The sequence below is a fragment of the Alosa pseudoharengus genome, unplaced genomic scaffold (assembly GCF_046254945.1).
Source record: "Alosa pseudoharengus isolate Yale_2024_CS ecotype anadromous, Long Island Sound unplaced genomic scaffold, YU_APseudo_1.1 YU_APseudo_1.1_scf_15, whole genome shotgun sequence".
Classification (NCBI taxonomy): domain Eukaryota; kingdom Metazoa; phylum Chordata; class Actinopteri; order Clupeiformes; family Clupeidae; genus Alosa; species Alosa pseudoharengus.
In genome coordinates, this window is record NW_027468620.1 from 16616798 (window position 1) to 16621797 (window position 5000).

A 5000-nucleotide genomic window follows, 5' to 3' on the forward strand; every position below is an offset into this window, starting at 1 on the left:
TGAATCTGTCATAGGGTGCTGAATGTTGATGTGAGCATACATGAATACTTCTCACACAAGCACACACAACCACATACATACACACACATGCGCGCACACACACACACACACACACCGCACATAACACCTTTTTTAATCCTTAGTAGTAAAATTATGAGAAATGTTTTTTCTATCATCTCCCATGTTTGAATGGTTAGTGGTGTTCTCTCAATACTGTGGGCCATTCACCTGCCACAAACACATTAGAATTCACATGAAGAGTGTAGAAACATCAGCACTGCATATATAAAATGCAGACGGGGGACTCTAACATCCTATTAACCCAACGGTTGATTATTTCACAAATGCAGGCCCGGCAAGAGATAATAATACCAAACACCAAACATTTCCTGGACTGGATGGAATCACAAATTGTAGACAGGCTGCACACAAATCGCAGGCAGAATGTGCACAATTACCATGTGTCTCAAATTTGATTTAACTTCCAAGTAACAGACATTGAAATGTGTCTATATACATGCTAAGTTCAGCTTGAGTAGGGCTTGAGCAGCACACACTCTGAGTCCCTTCATCTTTTAAGAGCAAAGGGGGGTCTCTGTTTGTGGTAAACAACGGCAACATCAACACCATTACCATCAGCCCGGCACCACTCAGCAGCATCAAAGCAAAGATTAATGCTTGGAGAGATACAGGGTGAGGGACGGAGAGAGAGAGAGAGAGAGAGGGAGATGGAGAGAGAAGAAGAGGGAGGGAGAGAGAGAGTAAAATCCTGATCCCAGTCCCTAGATCGTTAGCTCAGATCACCCGCAATTAAAACCTCGTTAATCTAAATTACAGAGCTAATGAGACGAGTCCCCGAGGAGCACGGTGTACCCTCAGAGGACACCCAGAGACGTGAACACACACACACACACACACACACACACACACTCACACACACACACACTCACACACACGCACACGCTCACATACACACACACACACACTCACACACACTCACACACACGCACACACACACACACACACACACACACACACACACACACACACACTCACACACAGAGTAGTGTGTGTGTGTGTGTGGTCCCTCGCCGCCCACCTCGTTCTCTCGCACACTCGGAGATCTCTCCGTGTCTGTTATCTCTTTAGCAGTGATGATTCTATCAGAGCCCTGCGTCTCCTCCTCACTGTGGGGGCTTAGTGAAGCATGGCGCTGCGCTCACCTTGTGGCTCCCGCTGGGAAATCTTCTACAACTCCCAATCCCACACACACACTCTCACTCTCTCACACACACACACACACACACACACACACACACACACACACACACACACACACACACACACACACGCACACACACACACACTCTCACTCTCTCACACACACACACACACACACACACACACACACACACACACACACACACACACACACACACACACACACACACACACACACACACCACCCCATTCCCCTTTTCCTCTTGTCGTTCACTGCCTCCCTCTGTGTTTTCCTTCCCTTCACCTCACAGAAGCCTTGGTCTTTGCTAAACGATGCCAAGTGAGTGGTGCTTCATACATGCTGGCAGTAGCAGTTTGCACCTCACTAAAGGGAAGAGCCCTGGACTAGACCTCCTGCTGTGGACACTGAAAACTCTGCTCTCACAGGTCAATAGATTTGGCTCCTACAGCCCAGAGGCGTCACGGCATGGGCGGCACCGAGGGAAGCCTGCTCATCAGGAAGGATGACCAATATATGCTAATCCGCTGAACAAACAGTGATAAAAGTTTTAGTGTAATGATACTTCAGTAGAGTAATACCCCAGTCATCCACATGGCTTAACAGTTGGGTGATAGCCACGTTCTATGATGGCATCACCAAAGAGCCAGCGAGCGTTGTGGGCATGACAGTCAGGGCTCATTCTAAACTGCAGTACTGATGTCCCACATAAACACAGTTCTCTTCAAATTTTCCCCTCACTAACCGCTCCTTTCCTCACAATCATGGCCAGCGTCTGCCTAACAATACTTTTTGCTTTTCTTCTTCATGGAGATTAATTTTGTTATACCACTTATAATAATTTATGGATGCTCCCAATCCCCCTCTATTTGCTTTCTTATGCTAAGATTGATTTCTCCCTTGTCTTAATGACCGTATGACTAATTGTCTGCGGATCTGAGCTTTTAAAACGTTCTAATTAGCACCGTAACCAGAGGCGTTCCTTCTCTAGTTTCCTCCTGTCCAGATTGTGAATTGTCTGGCCAGTTCTCCCATGCTGTTGTACCACCATATCTGCTAATGCCAAAGCCACTGGAATCTTCTGCTGTTGACAAAACTGTTACTAGTGTCAAGCACTTGCAGCACACTCCATACAAGATATCTGATAAAAAAAACAAACACCACACCACTGTCCCTAGATATTTCAGGACATGTGCATAGGAGACTCAGAGCACATACAACAGGGTGGCAGAGGTACTAAAACACCTAACAAACTCCTTCACATTTTTGCCCTCAATGGAGGTGGCATGGAAGCCTGGAGCAGCAAATGGGGTGGCACAGAATAAGGGTTCTGCCAAAGGCCGCAGATGGCACAAAGATGACCACACTATTCACCCCTTACGCCGGCCTTATCGCGCCTGGCCAATCTCACAGCGTGCCGTGCCAGACAAAGCAGCTGGCATCATCAGGACCGCCCAGTCACAGGGTGCCAATGCTGGAGTGGGTAGAGAGAGTGAGAGAGCGAGCGGGGTCACATTGGGCTGGGCACGGTCCACTGGCATCAAAAGCCTGGGTCAGTGGGGGACATCGGGTGGGGTGGGGGTGGGGATGGGGCCTACTGATTGGCTGTAATTACAACCATGATGAGTGAGGTCAAAGACTAGTGCAGAGGGCAACCATGGTACGGATCTTATGTCAGCTACAGTACATGGCTAACTCTGTAAGTGTTTGTTTGTGTGTGTGTGTGTGTGTGTGTGTGTGTGTGTGTGTGTGTGTGTGTGTGTGTGTGTGTGTGTGTGTGTAAAGATACAGTCTCAAACTTATTCATAATGTACAGTACTTATTCATTTGGTTGACTTGGTTGCTTTCTCCAAAGCAAATTATTACAAGGGCCATCTCCCCAGAGCAACTCTGGGTTAAATGCCTTGCTCAAAGACAAAACTATGGCAGTCAAGAATCAAACACACAACTCTTTTGGCTACTGCATACTAACCAAGCTCTTTAGCCACAATGCTACCACTGTCTCAGAAAAAAAAACAAAAAAACATTTGTCTCCCATATAGAAAAATGCACAAACGCTATGCAGCGGAAAGTGCAAATAGAAAGAGCATCAGGAGCTATAAACACACACACACACACACACACACACACACACACACACACACACACACACACACACACTTACACTTTGTCACTTAAGAGCCCTAGAGACTAGAAACTGGGGTGTGATTGAGGCTCATGTCACGGCACACAGAGCTCAAACCCAAGCGAGCGCTGACTCTGTGAGCCCATCTGGCCTACGCCTGTTGTCACAGACACGCGGCTCTGTTGTGGCATGTGGGACAGCACACTCTTCTTCTGAATGGCAACGCTACCTTTCACTCCATTTGTTTCTGTTCAATTGCACTTTTCCCTTCTTTTCATATCCAACTTCTAAATCTCTCCATCTTCAGTAGTATGTAAACAGTTATGTACAGTGCAGACGGAAAGCATTCACAGCGCAGTGATAAGAGTAAAGAAGGACAACCATCAGTGCTGTAGCATGAGCAGCTACCTGTTCAAGTTATATAGTCTAATGGTGAATGCCTCTGATTGGCTGGAATGGTTATACGTGTGACGTATAAGGATGTAAAATGTAGTGTATTGTTGAACGTGAAGTAAAGAGGCGGGCTGTCGCCTTGTTCTTGAATAGTGTGCTTGTCTCTGATATTTTCCACCACGCCAATAACACTTGGCAAAAAATGGCTTCCATCTGTCCACTCTACCATAAATACCTAATTGGTATTTGACTGATGTTTCCTTCTTTGCGCTTCTCTCATCTTCTCAAAGGAACTTTAGATCTCATTCATAGTGACCATTGGGTCCTTGGTTTACCTGTCTGACCAAGGCCCTTCATCCCAGATTACTCAGTTAGGCTGAGCGGCCAGATCTAGGAGGACTGTTGGTTGTTCCAAACTTTTCCATTTGAGAATGATGGAGGCTACCGTGCTCTTGGGCACTTTCAATGCTACAGAATTTTTCTTGTATCCTTCCCCAGATCTGTGTCTTCACACAACCCTGTCTCGCAGGTCTACTAATTCTCTCGACCTCGTGGCATACCAACTGTGAGACCTTATATAAAGAGGTGTGTGCCTCTCCTAATAATGTCCAGTGAATTCATTTAGGCACAGGGGGACTCCAATCAAGTTGTAGAAGCATCTCAAGGACCATTGATAGAAGTAAGATGCACCAGAGCTCAATGGCAAGTGTCATAACAAAGGGTCTGAATGTAAATAGAATATTTCAGTCTTTTTTTTAATACATTTACAAAACTTGATTTTGTGTAGGGTGTTGGAGTATTGTGTGTAGATTGATGAGAAAAAAAAGAATCCATTTTAAGATGAGTCTGAAACAGAAGGAAAATGGAAAAAGTGAAGCGCTGTGAATACTTTCCGTATGCACTGTACAACAGGGGAAAGGTACAGTACTGTATACTGACAGATTTTCCTACATACCCTTCTCCTTTAAAATACATGTGCAAATGCTTCAGTGTAACAAACAAACAGGCAAACAAGCAAACAACAAGCAAACAAATTTGCTCCTCACCACACTGAGCTGTCAGTCTGTCGAGAAGTCTTTCTCTTCTCCCTGTCATCACTTCTTTCTCTCTTCTCTTCTTCCCTTAACCCCTCTACGCCCCCATCTTCATCTCTCTCTCCTTTCCTTACACCTCCCCCTGTGTCTTTATCCTGTTTGCCTGTCTTTCACTGATAACAATGTGAATGGTATGTGGGGGAAGCAC

The 5000-nt window shown here is 45.8% G+C and overlaps 1 protein-coding gene across 1 annotated transcript in view; it reads right to left on the bottom strand.

Annotated features, from left to right (window-relative positions):
• cdh23 (cadherin-related 23) overlaps nucleotides 1–5000 on the bottom strand; it is a 243160-nt gene that overhangs the window by 138710 nt on the left and 99450 nt on the right. The gene's annotated exons all lie outside the window — the stretch shown is intronic.